The 9,127-nt window shown below is 44.0% G+C and overlaps 1 non-coding gene across 1 annotated transcript; it reads left to right on the top strand.

Moving 5' to 3' along the window:
- Positions 1-5,916: 5,916 nt before the first annotated feature.
- On the top strand, positions 5,917-5,988 carry TRNAQ-CUG (transfer RNA glutamine (anticodon CUG)). The gene has a single exon. It is a non-coding gene; the product is annotated as a tRNA-Gln (tRNA).
- Positions 5,989-9,127: the final 3,139 nt, after the last annotated feature.

The following is a 9,127-nucleotide window of genomic DNA, read 5'->3' as shown; positions in this document are numbered from 1 at the left end:
CCCACAAGTTGGAACTCTACCCTCCACATGTTGCAAAGGATTTGTGAGCAGAAGAGAGCAGTTGTGGAGAACCAGCTGCAACAAGGCCATCGATATTCAGGTCAGACTCCACACATAAGACCTCAGGAGTGGACCTGAATGTCTGACATATGTACCATCTTGACAAACTTTGAGGAGTCCATCAAGATGGTGAGTGGCGATGACGCCATCAGTAGTGTCAGCATTCCACTTGTCTGTCTTTTGTAACGTTCTCTGCAGAGAATTAAATAGGAGGCATTGCAGCCAGAGTATGATGAGATGGATCAAGAAGCCATAGCGGTCGATTACACACAGCCCAACCTCATCTCATCCCAACTTGCATTGGGGGATAATGAGGGAGAGGAGGAGGAGGAGGAAGAAGAACAGGAGCTTGTATCATGCGCGGTAGACGGTAGTATCTGTACAACTGTCATACTGTTGATTCAGCGTGGGTGGCCTGAGGACAGGGGGGAGGAGGAGGAGAGCATGGTCATTCGTCATCTTCGTGAGGACACGGAAGTCTTGCCCATTACCGGTCTGGCACGCATGGCTGACTTAATGTTACGCTGCCTTAATCGTGACCCTCGCATTTTCAAAATGTTGGGTGACCGTCATTGCTGGTTGGTGACACTTTTAGACCCCCGCTACAAGGAGAACTTTCACTCTCTTTTTCCTGAGGTGGAGAGGTCTACAAAAATGGGGCAGTACCAGAAGGCCCTTGCTGCAGAACTGTTAAAAAAATTCCCATCTGAAGACGCTAGCGGCAGAGTTCACAGTTCGTTGCCCAACCAAGGCTTACATACAAGAGAGATGCTACTCCAATCCAGCAGAGGCAGGGGAACACTATCAATGTTCTGGGACAGTTTTCTCAGACCCTCCCTTCGGACAGACCCTGAAGCACGGGGTACTCTCACAAGCAGTGGAAAGTTTCAAAAGATGGTGAGGGAGTACCTTGCCGACCGTACCAGCATCCTCCATGATTCCTCTGTGCTTTTTAATTATTGGGTATCCAAGCTGGACACTTGAAATTATCTCGTTCTGTACGCCTTGAAGGTCCTGGCCTGCCCTGCTGCTAGCGTGTTATCGTAGCGTGCTTTTAGCGCCGCTTGGGGAATTCTAACGGATAATCGCACTCGCCTGTCAACTGACAATGCTGACAAGCTGACCCTTATCAAAATGAACAAAGGCTGGATTGGGCCAGACTTCTCATCACCACCAAATGACAGCAGAGTAACATAAAGTCAAATCCACTGTGTTATTTTGGGAGGTGTATTCACATGCACCGCTTCACACCCACACATGGGTATACGCTTCCTCATTTCGGCTGTTTTATGTTCTTCTCCTTATCCTCAGCCTCCACCACCACTATACCACCAGGGTGACCATGGTCCGTGTTGCCATTATTGAAAGTTCCTCCGTCCTTATTTTTGTCAGCTTTTGCTTGGAAGGAATAAGCAAAGACTGTGGGAGACCCACTCCCCAATAATTGGAATAATATTTTTAAGATGCTGTACTGTATGGCTCTTGTAAGGGGCATTAAAACAGTCTTGTTAAGCTACTGTGACCTTCACCACTTTTCCAAGGGGCATTAAAACCATCTTGTTAAGCTACTGCAACCTCCACGTCTCTTCCTAGGGGCATTAAAACCTTCTTCTTAAGCTACGGTGACCTCCACCACTTTTCCAAGGGGCATTAAAACCATCTTGTTAATTTACTGGGACATCCACGTCTCTTCTGAGGGGCATTAAAAGCATCTTGTTAAACCAGTCTGAACTCCACAGCTCTTCCAAGGGGCATTGAAATGTTGTTTTTAATTAACTCTAACCTCCACGACTCTTTGAACGGGCATTGCATTTCCTCCTAAATTTTGGCAGCTTTTGCTTGGAAGGCATAGACAAAGACAATGGTAGACCCACTCCCCAATAATGGAAATAATGCTTGTAATATGCTGTACTGCATGGCTCTTGTAAGGGGCATTGCAAGTTCCTCCGTCCTAATTTTTGGCAGCTTTTGCTTGGAAGGCATAAGCAAAGACTATGGGAGACCCACTTCCCAATAATGGGAATAATGTTTTTAAAATGCTGGACTGTAAGGCTCTTGTAAGGGGCATTAAAAGCATCTTGTTAAGCTACTGCGACTTCCACCACATTTCCAAGGGGCATTACAACCGTCTTGTTAAGCTACTGTGACCTCCACCACTTTTCCAAGGGGCATTAAAACCGTCTTGTTAAGCTACTGGGACCTCCACGTCTCTTCCAAGGGGCATTAAAACCATCTTGATAAGCTACTGCGACCTCCACCTCTTTTCCAAGGGGCATTAAAACCGTCTTGTTAAGTTACTGCGACGTCCACGTCTCTTCCGAGGGGCATTAAAACCGTCTTGTTAAGGTACTGTTACTTCCACCACTTTTCCAAGGGGCATTAAAACCATCTTGTTAAGCTTCTGTGACCTCCACCACTTTTCCAAGGGGCATTAAAACTGTCTTGTTTAGCTACTGCGACCTCCATGTCTTCTCCGAGGGGCATTAAAACCATCTTGTTAAGCTACTGGGACCTCCATGTCTTTTCCTAGGTGCATTAAAAGCGTCTTGTTAAACCACTCTTAACTCCACAGCTCTTCCAAGGGGCATTGAAATGTTGTTTTTAATTAACTCTAACCTCCACGACTCTTCGAACGGGCATTGCATTTCCTCCTAATTTTTGGCAGCTTTTGCTTGGAAGGCATAGGCAAAGACTATGGGAGACCCACTCCCCAATAATGGTAATAATGTTTTTAATATGCTGTACTGCATGGCTCTTGTAAGGGGCATTGCAAGTTCCTCCGTCCTAATTTTTGGCAGCTTTTGGTTGGAAGGTATAGGCAAAGATTATGGGAGACCCACTCCCCAATAATGGGAATAATGATTTAATATGCTGTACTGCATGGCTCTTGTACGGGGCATTGCAAGTTCCTCCTTCCGAATTTTTGGCAGCGTTTGCTTTGAAGGTATAAGCAAAGACTATGGGAGACGCACTCCCCAATAATGGGAATAATGTTTTTAAGATGCTGTACCTTATGGCTCTTGTTAGGGGCATTAAAACTGTCTTGTTAAGCTACTGCGACCTCCAACACTTTTCCAAGGGGCATTAAAACTGTCTTGTTAAGCTACTGTGACCCCAACGTGTCTTCCAAGGGGAATTAAAACCGTCTTGTTAAGCTACTGTGACCTCCACGACTCTTGCAACGGGCATTGCATTTCCTCCTAATTTTAGTCAGCTTTAGCTTTTCAATGCATAGCCGAGCACGAAGGGAGACCCACTCCCCAATTATGGGTAGAAGGTTTTTAGTACGCTGTAATCCACGTCTGTTTCAAGGGGCATTGCAGTTCCTCATAATTTTTGGAAAGCCTTCCATTCACTGCTCAGGCAAACAGTACACAGGAGACCCAGTTGCTATAAATGGAAAAAAATGGTTTAGTTCAGGCCCTCTGACCTCTATGTCACTTCCAAGGGGCATTGGAGTGCCTCGAAATTTTTGGTAGGCATTGCACTCACTGTATGCCCTATAACTGTGTAGCCGAACCGCTCCTTTTGGTACAGAAACATATCCTACAAGACATGTGCGGTTGACTGGCCCAATATTGATGTGAATGGTCCCTCTTCCTCCTGCTCTTTCTCCTTTGCCACTACCTCATCCATCATTTATCACCTGAAGCTTTGTTTTAACGGGAGCCACAGAACTGGGATAGTAGCAGGAAAACATCCAGCAATCCTCGGAGGAGGTAGGATATGCGCCAAAACGCTGACCACCTCAGGCCTAGCCGCTACTACATACATGCACTTGCATTCCAAGAAAACAAAGCAGATGCTAACTTCTATCATCATCATGCTCCTCACCTTGACACTCTCAACTCCCCTGATGGAGAAGCCAGGGTCCACCACAGGAGTCTGGTTCTCTGGTGAGCTCGTCCAATGCTGCCCTAAAGCAAGCCAGGCTAAGAAAAGTGTGTGGGAAGGTAACAGGAGAAATAGGGGAGGCTGGAGACCGTTTATGGACACCCGGCCGCCCCTAGGCGTCTGGGGACCGTGTGTGGACACCCGGCCGCGGGACGGCTGGTGACCGAGTATGGACACCCGGCCGCCCCCTGGTGGCTGGGGACCAAGCGTGGACACCCGGCAGCTGGGCGGCTGGGGACTGAGTATGGATACCTCGCTGCTGAAGCAGCCATGAGGTAGTGGCCAGCTTCGGCCTCCTCCAAACTAAAAGGCCCCATTTGAAGTGAAAGCTAGCAGTATGGTATTGCAGCCTGCGGGTGGGAGGGTGGTTGGTTGGCTGCATATTTGTGCTTGCATTTCAAGGAATGGGGGAGGTACTATTAAACTCTGCCCTGGGACAAGGACTTGCACGAGCATAGTTGCAAGTCTGCATCTTTTGATGCGGCAGGATCACTTCTGATGGGCACACTTTTAGGCAGTGACATGGGTGTCAGAGATGCTTCCAGGGGTCTTCCCTATGCTGTTCCCATGTCTTTTCAGCACTGTATGCATGTGTCACACAGCACATGGCCAGATAAGATTGTAAAATGTTAAAATGACATTTCCCGGTGAATGCATTTGTCACGGTTGAAAACAATACAAAAGTGCAAAAACGCATAAAAAATGCTACTTGTGAACATAGCCCAAGGTGTGGAGGAGTATTTTTTGGGGGTTATTTATTTTACCTTTTACACAAGTCTTTACCCTGGAAAGGAACCTCCTTAATATATTTCACAGGAAAACCGTGTCTGTTTAATTTTTGAGCATTTTATTGTGAGCCGTTAAAAGTTGCTTAATACCTCTAACCACATTTTTGACAGCAGTGACCTGGGGGTCAGAAATGCTTCCTGGGGTGATTCCCATGATGTCCCCATTTGAGCACTGTCACTATCGTTTTTGGGCACTTGTTAGGCTTTTAAATGACTGCCGGAGGTGCCGCCGCAAAAATGCTCGGGTCTCCCATAGACTAACATTGGGCTTGTTGCTTGGGTTGAGCACCCGAGTATCACGGTGAGCTCGGCCCGAGCTTCGAGCACCAGAGCATTTTAGTGCTCTCTCAACACTAATAAGGATGAAACAGCGTCTGAGTATTTGTGGCCGAGTGGTTAAGGCGATGGACTAGAAATACATTTGGGGCTCCCCGCGCAGATCCAAATCCTGCCGACTACGTCTAACTTCATGTAACATTTTGACTAATTATATGAGTAGATCAATTTGCACGTTCCCAAGTCTATCCCCAATGGAAATGGTCTGTTATCTTTGGATCAGATTTGTAGAACCAGCTTAACAGCATCGGTAGATCTTCTTTTGATTATTCAGCCTGGTGCGATGTCACTTGTGCGTCACACCACCAATCAAAAAAAGCTCAGAGGGTGCCATCAGGTATGTGGTGCAACTCCTCCTTTTTTCCAGCGAACACAGACCACTGCCGTGACTGATGGACTGGGATATGAACTTTGATTTGCACCAACTCTACTTGAATTATCTTTCCGATGGAACCTTTAAGCACACCATGAAAAATCTTTAGTGACTTCTGGATGAGCAGAAGTTTTGCAATTTCTTTTTTTCTCACCCTTTTTCCAGCTAATAGATCCAGCCAGATTTCATCAACATTTTAAAACTGTCCTTGCTGTGATATCATGGAACTTTAAGCACACCTGTGGAATAAAAAGGGAGGAGATATTAATTTAGCACTGTGTATTAGATATACATTTACAGAACAGCTTTAGAACCTGTTTTCACCATAATGCATGAATTTCCCAGGTTCCACTGAGATTTGAACTCAGATCACTGGATTCAGAGTGAATTTCTCACATTTCCACAATTTCCACATGCACTTTTACCATTTTCAAAAGAAAATCCAGCCTACTCCATCAGTCATATGGTTCCATGGTGTAATGGTTAGCACTCTGGACTCTGAATCCAGCTATCTGAGTTCAAATCTCAGTGGAACCTGAGAAGTTTTTTGTGCACAGCAGTTTAATGTTTTCTGCTCACACTCAATTTGCCAATGCTCATGGTTTAACATAAAAAGAGAAAGTTGAAATCCACATGGCAAATAAGATCTACACACCCTGACAGAAGTTATGTCGCTTATCCATGTTATGTAAATAAATCTTATAACATGATGTTAATTTCATCCATTGGTTTTATAAATTACTCTTTTGAAAGCTGAAACCCTTCCAAATTTGGTTTAGGTTAAGAAAATAAATTGTCATCAATGCTGAAATATTGATAATTAAATGAACACAGAATGGTCAGATTTTGGCAAGACAAAAGTTTTGTTGCCCACAGAAAGTAATGTGATATTCAAACAAATAATTATCTTAAAATACAAATATATGTTGCATAACATTTGTGAATGAAGTTGTGGTGCTATTAGAGTCATATTTAATATTTTGTGTCACTTCCATGAGCTTGAAGGACTGCATCCATGTGGTTCAACAATGATTCATATAATTTATTAATGAAGTCATCAGGAGTAGCAAAGAATGCAGTCTTACATGCCTCCCAGAGTTCATCTAGATTCTTTGGTTTTGTCTTCCAAGCTTCCTCTTTCATCCTACCAAAAATATGCTCAATGATGTTCATGTCTTGTGACTGGGCTGGCCAGTCCTTGAGCACCTTGATCTTTTTTGCCTGGAGGAACTTTTGTAGAGATGAATGTATCAGATGGAGCTCAATCCTGCTGCAGAATTTGACCCCTTTTATGATTTGGAATGTAAGATGTAGCTAATACTTCTTGATATTTTAGGCTATTGATATTGCCTTACAACTTGCAAATGTTTTGCACACCCCCTTACTGAATGTAACCCCAGACCATGAAATTTCCACCACCAAATGTAACTGTTTTCTGGGTGTATTTTGGATCCATATGGGGTCCAGTAGGTCTCCTGCAGTATTTGCAGCGGCTGTGGTGTAATTCTACTGAAGATTCATCAGAGAAATCCACCTTCTGCCACTTTTCCAGCTTCCATCTGTTTAGCAGTCTGTGGGACTTTGCAAATGCCACACGTTTTTTTATTTGCCTTTTGTTTAGTGCTGGCTTCTGGGCACTGATTCCACCATGGAGGCCATTTCGAGACAGAATCCTATAATCTGTTCTAGTTGACACAGGGACTTGAGGTGACCAGGCCTGTTGGAGCTCTGCTGCAGTGGAAGAGGGGCTTGCTTTGGATTTTCTAACAAACAAACGTTCCTCCTGAGCAGTTGTCTTGTGGGGTCTGCTGGACCTGAGCTTGTCAAACACATCTGCAGTCACTTCAAATCTTTTTTTAATTCTTTGTACTTGATGCTGAGACACATTAACCCCTTAACCCCCGAGGGTGGTTTGCACGTTAATGACCAGGCCAATTTTTTCAATTTTGACCACTGTCAGTTTATGAGGTAATTACTCTGGAAAGCTTCAACGGATCCCCCTGATTCTGAGAATGTTTTTTCGTGACATATTGTACTTCATGATTGTGGTAAAATTTCTTCAATATCACTTGCGTTTATTTGTGAAAAAAAATGGAAATTTGGCGAAAATTTAGCAATTTTCAAAATTTGAATTTTTATGCCCTTAAATCAGAGAGATATGTCACACAAAAGAGTTAATATATAACATTTCCCACATGTCTACTTTACATCAGCACAATTTTGGAAACAAAATTTTTTTTGTTAGGGAGCTATAAGGGTTTAAAGTTGACCAGCGATTTCTCATTTTTCCAACAAAATTTACAAAACCATTTTTTTACGGATCACATCACATTTGAAGTCACTTTGAGAGGTCTTTATGACAGAAAATGCCCAAATGTGACACCATTCTAAAAACTGCACCCCTCAAGGTGCTCAAAACCACATTCAAGAACTTTATTAACCCTTCAGGTGCTTCACAGGAATTTTTGGAATGTGGAAGAAAAAAATGAACATTTAACTTTTTTCACAAAAATGTTAATTTAGACCCAATTTTTTTTATTTTCACAGGGGTAACAAGAAAAAATGGACCCAAAAATTTGTTGTGCAATTTTCCCTGGGCACGCAGATACCCCATATGTGGGGAAAAACACTGTTTGGGCGCACGGCAGGGCTCGAAAGGGAAGGAGCGCCATTTGACTTTTTGAATGAAAAATTTGCTTGAATAATTAGCAGACGCCATGTTGTGTTTGGAGAGCCCCTGTGTGCCCAAACATTGGAGCTCCCCCACAAGTGACCCCATTTTGGAAACTAGACCCCCCAAGGCACCTATCTAGATGCATAGTGAGCACTTGGAATCCCGAGCTGCTTCACAAATTGATTCATAAAAATGAAAAAGTGTTTTTTTTTTCACTTTTTCATTTTTACGAATCAATTTGTGAAGCACCTAGGGGTTCCAAGTGCTCACTATGCATCTAGATAGGTGCCTTGGGGGGTCTAGTTTCCAAAATGCGGTCACTTGTGGGGGAGCTCCAATGTTTGGGCACACAGGGACTCTCCAAATGCAACATGGCGTCCGCTAACAAATTGTCGGCTCAAATTGTTAGCGGACACCATGTTGCGTTTCGAGAGCCCCTGTGTGCCCAAACATTGGAGCTCCCCCACAAGTGACCCCATTTTGGAAACTAGACCCCCCATGGCACCTATCTATATGCATAGTGAGCACTTGGAACCCCCAGGTGCTTCACAAATTGATTTGTAAAAATGAAAAAGTGTTTTTTTTTCACTTTGTCATTTTTACGAATCAATTTGTCAAGCACCTGGGGGTTCCAAGTGCTCACTATGCATCTAGATAGGTGCCTTTGGGGGTCTAGTTTCCAAAATGGAGTCACTGGTGGGGGAGCTCCAATGTTTAGGCACGCAGGGGCTCTCCAAACGCAACATGGCATCCAGTAACAATTTGAGCCGATTTTCCATTCAATTTGTTAGCGGACACCATGTAGCGTTTGGAGAGCCCCTGATGTGCCTAAACAGTGGAGCTCCCTTACAAGTGACCCCATTTTGGAAACTATACCCTTCAAGGATTTTATTAAGGTGTATAGTGAACATTTTGAACCCAGTGGTACGACACAGAATTTGATAACAGTAAGTCATAATATTGAATAAGTTGTCATTAGTCTTGAGCGCAAGTGCTCGCTAC

Source organism: Phyllobates terribilis, unplaced genomic scaffold (genome assembly GCF_046119375.1).
Source record: "Phyllobates terribilis strain yellow unplaced genomic scaffold, ASM4611937v1 Scaffold_13__5_contigs__length_258822181, whole genome shotgun sequence".
In the NCBI taxonomy this organism is placed as follows: Eukaryota; Metazoa; Chordata; class Amphibia; order Anura; family Dendrobatidae; genus Phyllobates; species Phyllobates terribilis.
This window is presented reverse-complemented; position numbering and strand designations above follow the sequence as displayed.